Genomic DNA, 13802 nt, shown 5'->3' on the forward strand with positions numbered 1-13802 from the left:
AGTCTGTTTTAATTCTAAATATGCAGGCTGAATTACGGATCCCCTTGTCTGGAATACACAGTCCCTCGAGACTGGTTCCAGGACCCCATGGACACCAAAATCCTCAGATGTTCAAGCCCCTTATATAAAATGGAGTAGTGTTTACATAAAACCTACACACATCCTTCCATATACTTTAAGTCATTTCTAGATTACTTACAATACCTAATACAATGTAAATGATTTGCAAATAGTTGCTGGCATGCAGTTCGAGTTTTGTTTCTTGGAACTTTCTGGAATTTTTTTTTCAAATATTTCTATCTACGGTTGGTTGCATCTGTGGATGTGGAACCTGCAGGTAAGGAGAGCTGACTGTATAGTGCAATTGACCTTAGAACCTGGTAACGTGAAATATCTGAAATGAAAGAGCAAACCCTGAAAACACAGCTTCACAGTTTTACAGAAAACAGACCCTCATTTTGTTGCAAGGAGTGACATAATCCCTGAGCCCTTAAGAGTTGTTCTCAGAGAAGTTAGTATTTAGGAGGATACTGAGTTCTTTTGTTACGATGTCAAAATCTCCTTATAAGACAGCAAGTTTTGACAGTGTTATTGTGTGTGGCACATACATTCTTTGCCAGAAATGAGACCCTGAAGCCTCTGGATCTGATGCTTGTTAATTATTAGGCTGCCCTTTGGTGACAGCTGCCTTGAAAATAACACTTGCTCCAGCAGGAGGGCTTTGAGATTATCTAGTAAGAGTTGTGAGTGAACCCTGGAGAAGGCCAACTAAAGAGGCTCATTAAATGTGGGTCACAGACTGAGAAACCACCGGACTCTGTCAGAAGAAAGCACCTCTGGAGCAGACCTGTCACAGTCACCTTGTTGCCCCTCTATAGGGGCAGGCACTGAGTTTATCACATTTGATTTGTTTTCCTTTAAACATATTTCCCTCTCTTGGGCTTTCCTGGTGGCGCAGTGGTTGGGAGTCCGCCTGCCGATGCAGGGGACACGGGTTCGTGCCCCGGTCCGGGAAGATCCCACATGCCGCGGAGCGGCTGGGCCCGTGAGCCATGGCCACTGAGCCTGCACGTCCAGAGACTGTGCTCCGCAACGGGAGAGGCCACAGCAGTGAGAGGCCCGTGTATCACAAAAAAAAAAAGAAAAAAAAAATTCCCTCTCTTGTTTTGTTTTTTTTAAAATCTCTCTCGTTTTTAAACAACGGTTGAGTCAGCATTTATGATGTACAACAATATTTATTACTTGATTTTTGTTATAACTGCTTAATTATAAAAGTGATACATGGTTTTTATTAAAGTCTCTAAACATCACAGACGTGTTGAGTGTACAAAGTAGTCCTAAGCCACTCCCCATCCTCCCACGTCCCAAGATAAAAACTGTTATCAAATTTAGAAAAATGGCATTTTTGTTGCAAGTTTCCGGCAAATGTCTGTTTCTTCAGTTAGAGCATGTGATGATATATTGCACTTTTGAAATGCCTAGTAGAGATACATCATTCTCTCCTTCTGTTATTTTGCACTAAGTAACCCACAAATATTTCTCATCATGGGAAATAAATCTCCAATATCATGGCTGCTTACTTACAGTGACTTAAAACTACCCGTGGGCTAAATCTCCGCAGATGACTTTATGCAGATAATTAAAGCCATGGTCAATGCACACTCATTCATGATATCAGGGTTTTGTTTTGTTTTGCTTTTAGTTTTGAGTATATATCTAGGTAGTTGAGTTTATTCATTCATTAAGGTGGCTGAAGTGCCACGTTAGGAAGAGCTGGGAGTGAACCCTGGGGAGGCCAGGCTTGTTTTAATCCTTCTCTTTCCTCATACAGAGCTGAGGCCCCAGGTGCCCAGCAGCCGTGTGTCCAGTGCACATTTAATGGCAGGGCCATTTTATCCCGGCCGCCACCTCCTACTTGAGCCAGGAAGTCTGGCACTCCACTTGTGGGGTCCTATTATCAGGGATAGCTAAGAAAATCCCAGATGTGGCCTGAGCAACCGGCACTACAGTAGAATGATTTTACTTTTTCATGGGAATAGCTGCTACCAGCCAATGTATGGCCAATAATCTTTAGATATGAATAAAGAATATTAGAATAAAGTAACATCCTATTACTTTAGGAAGGTAGGACCTCACTGCATCATTTCTATGTCATATCCTGAGGCAGATAAATTACATCTACAAATTCTTTATTCAGCGTCCCTTGTTCAGGAATATTGCCTCTTGAATTTTTTTTTTTAATTATGTTGGGAAAAATCCTTCATTTCCAAATAAAGCAAGAGGAAGTTGTAATTGGATTTCACTACAGGGTCACAGTTTCTGCCTCGGAGAAGTAAGACTAGGGTCAGAATTCTCTCCTACTAGAACATTCCTTAGTATTCTTTATGAGGGCCTGGTTTTAGACTTAGTGAGCGATAACCTCAAACTCTCTGGTCACCGAGTGAGCAGCAGGGAGGTGTCTGTGCAGCATTTCCCTCAGGCCCGGAGCTATAGGACGTGGGGATGCTCCCTCCCAAGACTTGAGCTGATTCGATTGGGAGCAAAAGCATGAAAACCACTTTGACCAGATTCTGTCTCTTTGTTTCCTGAAATTTCCATCTTATTTCAATTAAAAGGAACAAAGTGCTATTGAGAAAGAGAGGGGAAAGGATTCCAAATCTGACAGTCAGACCTGGTGGGGAATGGAATTGTGAGAAGAGCACCTTTTCTCTTTTTTCATTTCCCCACTTTGTTGAGATATAATTGACAAATAAAAGTTCTGTATATGTGAGCTGTACCATGCGATGTTTTGATGTACATAGACATTGTGAAATGTTTACCATAATCAAGCTAATTAACATATCCATCACCTCACATAGGTAACTTTTTTTTTTTTTTTTTTTTTGGTGAGAACACTTAAAATTTAATCGCTTAGCAAATTTCCAGGACACGCTAACACTACTGTTAACTATAGTCACCAGGCTGTATGTTAGGTCTCCAGGACTTATTCATCCTGCATAATTGAAACTTGGTGCCCTTTGTCCAGTATCTCTCCTTCTTGCCCACCTTCCAGTCCCTGGCAATCATTCTACTTTCTGTTTTTATGAGTTTGACTTTTTAGATTCCACATGTAAGTGAGAACATGCAGTATTTGTGTTTCTCTGTCAGACTTATTTCACTTAGCATAACGTCCTCCCAATTCATCCATGTTATTGCAAATGGCAGGATTTCTTTTTTAAGGCTGACTAATACTCCCGTCTCTGTCTGTCTACCTATCTATCTCACATCTCCTTTATTCGTTTGTCCACTGATGGACACTAAGGTTGTTTCCACATCTTGGCTATTGTGAATAATGCTGCAATGAACATGAGGGTGCAGACATCTCTTTGAGATCCTGACCTCACTTCCTTTGGATATAGGACCAGAAGTGGCTTGCTGGTAGCTCTATTTTTAATTTCCTGAGGAACCTCCATACTGTTCTTCGTAGTGGCTGCAACAATTTACATTCCCACCAACAGTGCACGAGGGTTCCCTTTTCTCCACACCCTCTCCAGCACTTGTTATCTTTTTGATAATAGCCATTCTAACACATATGAGGTGATACCTCATTGTGCTTTTTTTTCTTAATTAATTTTTAGTTGCTTTACAATGTTGTGTTAGTTTCAGGTGTACAGCAAAGTGAATCAGTTATACATGTACATATATCCACTCTTTCAGATTCTTTTCCCGTATAGGTCATTACAGAGTTTTGAATAGAGTTGCCTGTGCTACACAGTAGGTTCTTATTAGTTATCTATTTTACACATAGTAGTGTGTATATGTCAATCCCAATCTTCATGGTTTTGATTTACATTTCTGATGATTAGTGATGTTGGACACCTTTTCATAATACCTGTTGCCCATTTTTAAATCAGGTTATTTTATTTTATTTTTTGCTATTGAGTTATGGAAGGTCCGTATATGTTTGGATATTAACTTCTTATCAGATGTTTGGTGTGAAAATGTCTTCTCCCATCCCAGAGGTTGTGTCTTCACTCTGTTGATCATTTCCTTTTATGTACAGAAGATTTTAAGTTAGATGCAATCCCACGTATTTATTTTTGTTTTTGTTTTTTGTGATTTTGGAGTCATATAAAAAAACCCAAAAGACAAATTCTGTATGATATCACTTATGACTGGAATCTGAAAAATAAAACTAACTAGTGGATATAACAATAAACAGACTCACCAATATAGAGAACAAACTAGTGGTTACCAATGAGGAGAGGGATGCGGGGAGGGACAAGATAGGGGTAGGGGATTAAGAGGCACAAACTACTAAGTATAAAATAAATAAGCTACCAGGATATATAGTACAACACAGGGAATAGAGCCAATATTTTATAATAACTATAAAGGGAATATAACCTTCAAAACTGTGAATCATTATGTTGTACACCTGAAATTTATATAATATTGTACATCAACTATACCTTAATTAAAAAACAAAAAAAAAACATTGCCCAGACCAATGTCAAGAAGCTTCTTCTCTATGTCAGACAGAGAAAGACAAGTATCATATGATATCACTTATATGTGGACTCTAAATAAAGGGTACAAATGAACTTATCTTAGAACAGAAATAGAGCTACAGATGTAGAAAATAAACTTATGGTTACCCAGGGGTAAAGGGGTGGGGAGGGATAAACTGGAAGAATTGGGATTGACATATACACACTACTATATATAAGATAACCAATAAGGACCTACTGTATAGCACAGGGAACTCTACTCAGTACTCTGTAATGGCCTATATGGGAAAAGAGCCTTAAAAAGAGTGGATATATGTATATGTATAATAGATTCACTTTGCTGTACACTTAAAACTAACACAATGTTGTAAATCAACTATACTCAATAAAAATTAAAAAAAAAAAGCTCCTTCCCTATATTTTCTTCTAATAGTATTATAGTTTCAGGCCTTACGTTTAAGTCTTTCGTCCATTTTGAGTTGACTTTTGTATGTGGTGTGAGATAAGGGTCCAATTTCATTCTTCTGCATATGGATATTCAATTTTCCCATTCATGATAAAAACTCTCAGAAAGTCAGAAATAGAGGTTTACCATCTCAAATTGATAAATAGAATCTACAAAACCCTTAGAGCTGATGTCATACTTAATGATGAAAGACTGAAAGCTTTTCTCCAAAAATCAAGAACACAGAAAGATGTTAGTTTCATCACTCTTATTCAACATAGTTGTGTAATATAGTCACTGCAATAAGGCAAGTAAAAGAAATAAAAGGCATACAACTGGAAAGACAGACATAAAATAGTCTATATTTGCAGATGCATGACTGTCTACAGAGAAAATCTCAAGGAATCTACCAAAAGACTTAGAAATAATCAGTGAGTTCAGTAAGGTTGCAAGATACAAGATCAATATACAAAAACCAATCAGATGTCTGCATACTAACAGTAAGGATGTGGAAGCCAAAATTAAAAGCACAATATTATTTACGATCATTCCAAAGAAATTAAATGTTTAGCTATGCACTTAACAAACCTGTACAGGGTACGCAGGCTGAAAATTATAAAATGTTGGTTAAAGAAAGCAGACGAGACCTAAGTAAATGGAAATACCGTGTTCATGAATTGGAAGATTCAACATAATAAAGATGTCAGCTCTTCCCAAATTGATGTGTAGGTTTAATGAAATTCCTATCAAACTCCTAGCAAGTTTTTTCTTTTTTTTTTGTAGACATAAAGAAACTTCTTCTAAAGTTGATGTGGAAAGGCACAGGCCCTAGAATAGCTAAAAATAATCCTGAAAAAAGAGAATGAAGTGGGAGGAATCACTGTATCTGATATTAAGGCCCACTAAGTAGCTCTAATAATCAGGACTGTGTGGTCTTGGCAGAGGGACAGACACATAGAGAATGATGGAGCACAACAGAGAACCTAGAAATACACTCAGACAAACATGCTCAATGGATTATTTGATACAGGTACATAAGTAATTCAAAGGAAGAAGAAATAGCCCTTCAATAATCAGTGCTGGGACAACTGGACATCCATATACAATAAAATGAACCTCTATCTATATCTCACACTTTACACAAAAATTGATTCAAAATGGATCATGGGCTTAAGTGTTAAAACTGTACAACTTTTAGTAAAAAACATAAGAGAAAAATTTTAGGAATTGAGCTAAGAGTTCTTTGACTTTACACCAAAAGCATAAGTAAGGAAAGGAAAAATTGATAAATTGAACTTCATCAAAATTAGAGAGGATTACTCCCTCTTGCGAGAGCACAAGAATCACAACTAACTGCTGAACAATCATTGACAGGAAGACACTGGAACTCACCAAAAAAGACACCCCACATCCAAAGACAAAGGAGAAGCCACTATGAGATGGTAGGAGCGGTGCAATCACAATAAAATCAAATCTCACAACTGCTGGCTGGGTGACTCACAGACTGGAGAACACTTATACCACAGAAGTCCACCCCCAGGAGCGAGGGTTCTGAGCCCCATGTCAGGCTTCCAAACCTGGGGGTCCAGCAATGGGAGGAGGAATTCCTAGAGAATCAGACTTTGAAGGCTGGTGGGATTTGATTGCAGGACTTCGACAGGACTGTGGGAAACAGAGACTCCACTCATGGAGGGCACACACAAAGTAGTGTGCGCATCGGGACCCAGGGGAAGGAGCAGTGACCCCAGGGGAGACTGAACCAGACATACTTGCTAGTGTTGGAGGGTCTCCTGCAGAGGTGGGGGGTGGCTCTGTCTCACCATGAGGACAAGAACACTGGCAGCAGAAGTTCTGGGAAGTACTTGGCATGAGCCCTCCCAGAGTCCGCCATTAGCCCCACCAAAGAGCCTGGGTAGGCTACAGTGTTGGGTCGCCTCAGACCAAACAACCAACAGGGAGGGAACTCAGCCCCACCCATTAGCAGTCAAACAGATTAAAGTTTTACTGAGCTCTGCCCACCAGAGCAACACCCAGCACTACCCAGGGACTCTACCAGTCCCTCCCATCAGGAAACTTGCACAAGCCCCTTAGATAGCCTCATCCACCAGAGGGCAGACAGCAGGAGCAAGAAGAACTACAATCCTGCAGCCTGTGGAAAAAAAACCCACATTCACAGAAAGACAGACAGGAATGACAAGGCAGAGGGCTATTTACCAGATGAAGGAACAAGATAAAACCCCACAAAAACAACTAAATGAAGTGGAGATAGGCAACCTTCCAGAAAAAGAATTCAGAATAATGATAGTGAAGATGTTCCAGGACCTTGGAAAAAGAATGGAGGCAAAGATGGAATAGATGCAAGAAATGTTTAACAAAGACCTAGAAGAATTAAAGAACAAACAAACAGAGATGAACAATACAACAACTGAAATGAAAACTACACTAGAAGAAATCAATAGCAGAATACCTGAGGCCGAAGAACGGATAAGTGACCTGGAAGACAGAATGGTGGAATTCACTGCTGCGAAAAGAAAAAAAAAAAAAAGAATGAAAAGAAATGAAGACAGCCTAAGAGACCTCTGGGACAACATTAAAAGCAACAACCTTCGCATTATAGGGGTCCCAGAAGGAGAAGAGAGAGAGAAAGGACCTGAGAAAATACTTGAAGAGATTACAGTTGAAAACTTCCCTAACATGGGAAAGGAAATAGCCAGGAAGTGCAGAGAGTCCCAGGCAGGATAAACCCAAGGAGAAACACGCCGAAACACATAGTAATCAAATTGGCAAAAATTAAAGACAAAGAAAAATTATTGAAAGCAGCAAGAGAGAAATGACAAATAGCATACAAGGGAACTCCCATAAGGTTAACAGCTGATTTCTCAGCAGAAACTCTACAAGCCAGAAGGGAGTGGCATGATATACTTCAAGTGGGGAAAGGGAAGAACCTACAACCAAGATTACTCTACCCGGCAAGGGTCTCATTCAGATTCCATGGAGAAATCAAAAGCTTTACAGACAAGCAAAAGCAAAGATAATTCAGCACCACCAAACCAGCTCTACAACAAATGCTAAACGAAGTTCTCTAAGTGGGAAACACAAGAGAAGAAAAGGACCTACAAAAACAAACCCATAATTGAGAAAATGGTCATAGGAACATACATATCGATAATTACCTTAAACGTGAATGGAAGAAATGCTCCAACCAAAAGACACAGGCTTGCTGAATGGATACAAAAACAAGACACATATATATGCTGTCTACAAGAGACCCACTTCAGACCTAGGGACACAAACAAACTGAAAGTAAAGGGATGGAAAAAGATATTCCACGCAAATGGAAATCAAAAGAAAGCTGGAGTAGCAATACTCACATCAGATAAAATAGACTTTAAAATAAAGAATGTTACAAGAGACAAGGAAGGCCACTACATAATGATCAAGGGATCAATCCAAGAAGAAGATATAACAATTATAAATATATGCACCCAACATAGGAGCACCTCAATACATAAAGCAACTGCTAACAGCTCTAAAAGAGGAAACCAACAATAACACAGTAATAGTGGGGGACTTTAACACCTCACTTACACCAATGGACAGATCATCCAAAATGAAAATTAATAAGGAAACACAAGCTTTAAATGACACAATAGACCAGAAAGATTTAATTGATATTTATAGGACATTCCATCCCCAAACAGCAGATTACACTTTCCTCTCAAGTGTACATGGAACGTTCTCCAGGATAGATCACATCTTGGGTCACAAATCAAGCCTCAGTAAATTTAAGAAAATTGAAATCATATCAAGCATCTTCTCTGACCACAACGCTATGAGATTAGAAATGAATTACAGGGAATAAACATAAAAAACACAAACAAATGGAGGGTAAACAATATGTTACTAAATAACCAAGAGATCACTGAAGAAATCAAAGAGGAAATCAAAAAATACCTAGAGACAAATGACAATGAAAACAGGACGAGCCAAAACCTATGGGATGCAGCAAAAGCAGTTCTAAGAGGGAAGTTTATAGCAATACAAGCATACCTCAAGAAACAAGAAACATCTCAAATAAACAATCTAACCTTACACCTAAAGGAACTAGAGAAAGAAGAACAAACAACATAAAGTTAGTAGAAGAAAAGAAATCATAAAGATCAGAGCAGAAATAAATGAAATAGAAACAAAGAAAACAATAGCAAAGATCAATAAAACTAAAAGCTGGTCCTTTGAGACGATAAACAAAATTGATAAAGCTTTAGTCAGACTCATCAAGAAAAAGTGGGAGAGAACTAGAATCAATAAAATTGGAAATGAAAAAGGAGAAGTTACAACAGACACCGCAGAAATACAAAGCATCCTAAGAGACTACTACAAGCAACTCTATGCCAATAAAATGGACAACCTGGAAGAAATGGACAAATTCTTAGAAAGGTATAAGCTTCCAAGACTGAACTAGGAAGAAATAGAAAATATGAACAGACCAATCATAAGTAATGAAATTGACACTGTGATTAAAAATCTTCCAACAAACAAAAGTCCAGGACCAGATGGCTTCACAGGTGAATTCTATTAAACATTTAGAGAAGAGCTAACACCCATCGCTCTCAAACTCTTCCAAAAAATTGCAGAGGAAGGAACACTCCCGAACTCATTCTATGAGGCCACCATCACTCTGATATCAAAACCAGACAAAGATACTTCAAAAAAAGAAAATTACAGACCAATATCACTGATGAATATACATGCAAAAATCCTCAACAAAATACTAAGAAAATCCAACAACACATTAAAAGGATCATACACCATGATCAAGTGGGATTTATCCCACTTGATCAAGGATTCTTCAATATATGCAAATCAATCAATGTGATAAGCCATATTAACAAATTGAAAAATAAAAACCATATGATCATATCAATAGATGCAGAAAAAGCTTTTGACAAAATTCAACACCCATTTATGATAAAAGCTCTCCAGAAAGTGGGCAAAGAGGGAACCTACGTCAACATAATAAAGGCCATATATGACAAACCCACAGCAAACATCATTCCCAATGGTGAAAAACTGAAAGCATTTCCTCTAAGATCAGGAATAAGCCAAGGATGTCCACTATCACCACTATTATTCAACATAGTTTTGGAAGCCCTAGCCACGGCAAGCAGAGAAGAAAAAGAAATAAAAGCAATACAAATTGGAAAAGAAGTAAAACTGTCACCGTTTGCAGATGACATGATACTATACATAGATAATCCTAAAGATGGTACCAGAAAATACAATGAAACTACAATGAATTTGGTAAAGTTGCAGGGTATAAAATTAATGCACAGAAATCCCTTGCATTCGTATATACTAACGATGAAAAATCTGAAAGAGAAATTAAGGAAACCCTCCCATTTACCATTGCAACAATAAGAATAAAATACCTAGGAATAAACCTACCTAGGGAGACAAAACACCTGTATGCAGAAAACTATAAGACACTGATGAAAGAAAGTAAGGATGATACAAACAGATGGAGAGATATACCATGGTCTTAGATTGGAAGAATCAATATTGTGAAAATGACTATACTACCCAAAGCAATCTACAGATTCAATGGAATCCCTATCAAATTACCAATGGCATTTTTTACAGAACTAGAACAAAAAATCTTAAAATCTGTATGGAGACACAAAAGACTCCAAATAGCCAAAGCAGTCCTGAGGGAGAAAAGTGGAGCTGGAGGAATCAGGCTCCCGGACTTCAGACTATACTACAAAGCTACAGTAATCAACACAATATGGTACTGGCACAAAACAGAAATACAGATCAATGGAACAAGATAAAGAGCCCAGAAATAAACCCATGCACCTGTGGTCAACTAATCTATTACAAAGGAGGCAAGGATATACAATGGAGAAAAGACAGTCTCTTCAATAAGTGGTGCTGGGAAAACTGGACAGCTACATGTAAAAGAATGAAATTAGAACACTCCCTAACACTATACACAAAAATAAACTCAAAATGGATTAGAAACTTAAAGGTAAGACCGGACACTATAAAACTCTTACAGGAAAACATAGGAAGAACACTCTTTGACATAAATCACAGCAAGATCTTTTTTGATCCACCTCCTAGAATAATGGAAATAAAAACAAAAATAAACAAATGGGACCTAATGAAACTTAAAAGCTTTTGCACAGCAAAGGAAACCATAAACAAGATGAAAAGACACCTCTCAGAATGGGAGAAAATATTTGCAAACGAATCAATGGACAAAGGATTAATCTTCAAAATATATAAACAGCTCATGTAGCTCAATATTAAAAAAACAAACAACCCAATCCAAAAATGGGCAGAAGACCTAAATAGACATTTCTCCAAAGACATACAGATGGCCAAGAAGCACATGAAAAGCTGCTTAACATCACTAATTATCAGAGAAATGTGAATCAAAACTACAATGAGATATCACCTCATACCAGTTACAATGGGCATCATCAGAAAATCTACCAACAACAAATGATGGAGAGGGTGTGGAGAAAAGGGAACTCTCTTGCACTGTTGGTTGGAATGTAAATTGATACAGCCACGATGGAGAACAGTATGGAGGTTCCTTAAAAAACTAAAAATAGAACTACCATATGACCCAGCTATCCCACTACTGAGCATATACCCAGAGAAAACCATAATTCAAAAAGACACATGCACCCCAATGTTCACTGCAGCAGTATTTACAACAGCCAGGTCATGGAAGCAACCTAAATGCCCATCAACAGACGAATGGATAAAGAAGTTGTGGGACATATATACAATGGAATATTACTCAGCCATGAAAAGGAACGAAATTGGGTCATTTGTAGAGACGTGAATGGACCTAGAGACTGTTATACAGAATGAAGTAAGTCAGAAAGAGAAAAACAAATATCGTATATTAACGCAAATATGTGGAACCCAGGAAAATGGTACAGATGAACTGGTTTGCAGGGCAGAAATTGAGACACAGATGTATAGAATGAAAGTATGGACACCAAGGGGGGAAAGTGGTGGGGGTGGTGGTGGTGGGGGATGAATTGGGTGATTGGGATTGACATGTATACACTGATGTGTATAAAATGGATGACTAATAAGAATTAAAAAAAGTAGAGAGGATGAAAAGACAAACTATAGACTGAGAGAAAATATTCTCAAAGCACAGATATGACAAAGTACTAGTATCTAGAAAATATTAAAACTCTCAAAACTCAACAGTAAAAAACAATTCAACTAGAAAATGAGCAAAAGACATGAACAGCCATTTCACTAAAGAGGAAAATGGATGGGAAACAAGCCCATGAAAAAATATTCAACATCATCAGCCATGTAGGAAATGCAAGTTAAAACACAAGATAACAACACATACCCATCAGAATAGCTAAAATTAAAAATAGTGCCAACACAAAATGCTGGAGAGAATGTGCAGAAACTAGATTTCTTGTGCATTGTTGGTGAGAATGTAAAATGATGTAGCCACTCTGGAAAACAGCTTGATAGTTTCTTATAAAATTAAACATGCAGTTACTATATGACTCAATAATTGTAATCTTGGGCATTCATGACAGAGAAATGAAAACTTATGTTTATACAAACACCTGTACACGAATGTTCATAGTGGATTTATTCATAATGACCAAAACCCGGAAACAGCCCAGATGTCCTGACCACGTGAATGGTTAAACAAGCTGTGGTTCATCCATATCGTGGACTACTACTCAACAGTAAAAATGAACAAACTATTGACACACACAACAATCTGGATGAATCTCTGGGGCATTATGCTGAGGGGAAAAAGGCAATCCCAAAGGTTACATACCATGTTATTCCATCTACAAAATATTTTTAAACTGAAAAATTTTAGAAATGCAGAACAGCTTAGAGGTTGTTGCAAGTCGGGGACGGAGGGAGGAGGGGTGTTTGGGTGAGAGGAGCATGTGGGAAGCTTGCTTGAGTCTGGCGCCTTAGACCACTCGGCCATCCTGACATCCTAAGGAGCATGTGGGTGCAGTTATTGAAGGACGACCTGAGAAATCCTGTGGTAATGGAACTGTTTGGTGTCTTGACTGTGACCAGAGATATATGAGCCTCCACAGGTGTTAAAATTGTATAGAACTAAATACCAACATATAAACACATACATGTCCACATATAAATACCCCACGCAAAACTGGGGAAATCTGAATAAGATCTGTGGATTGTATCAGTGTTATTATCCTGGTCGTGATATTATACTATAGTTTCACAAAATGTTATCATTTGGGGAAACTGAGTAAAGTGTACATAGCATATCTCCATATTATTTCTTACAACTACATGTGGGCCTACAATTACCTCACAAAAAATGCAATTAAAAAAAGTCATTCCCCATCATCTAGCCCAGTGGGGCCACCTCCAAAGAGGAAACATTCTTCTTCATGTCCAGTTACTGGATCTGAGCTCAGTGTGTTTTGGTTTCATGGCTCCAAATGACCCTTTGGATGGGTCTCCTTATTTTATCTTCCAATCAGCTAAAAATACAAACATCTGTTATGCTCATTTGAAATGACTTCTATTTGGGAAGAAGTTCTCCTGACCTTTCCTGGGCAGCCGAGACACAGGTTCTGCTGCCTTTGCTGCTGTACCTCAGGATCAATCAGCTCATTTTCTCTCGCTTTTCTTTTTTTTAACATCTTTATTGGAGTATAACTGCTTTACACTGGTGTGTTAGTTTCTGCAGTATAACAAAGTGAATCAGCTATATGTATACATACATCCCCATATCTCCTCCCTCTTGCGTCTCCCTCCCACCCTCCCTATCCCACCCCTCTAGGTGGTCACAAAGCACCGAGCTGATCTCCCTGTGCTAT

General features: G+C 38.3%; 1 protein-coding gene across 5 annotated transcripts in view; it reads right to left on the bottom strand.

Moving 5' to 3' along the window:
* KCNQ5 (potassium voltage-gated channel subfamily Q member 5) overlaps nt 1-13802 on the bottom strand; it is a 583808-nt gene that overhangs the window by 151221 nt on the left and 418785 nt on the right. The gene's annotated exons all lie outside the window — the stretch shown is intronic.

This window comes from Lagenorhynchus albirostris, chromosome 12, assembly GCF_949774975.1.
Source record: "Lagenorhynchus albirostris chromosome 12, mLagAlb1.1, whole genome shotgun sequence".
Taxonomy (NCBI): Eukaryota; Metazoa; Chordata; class Mammalia; order Artiodactyla; family Delphinidae; genus Lagenorhynchus; species Lagenorhynchus albirostris.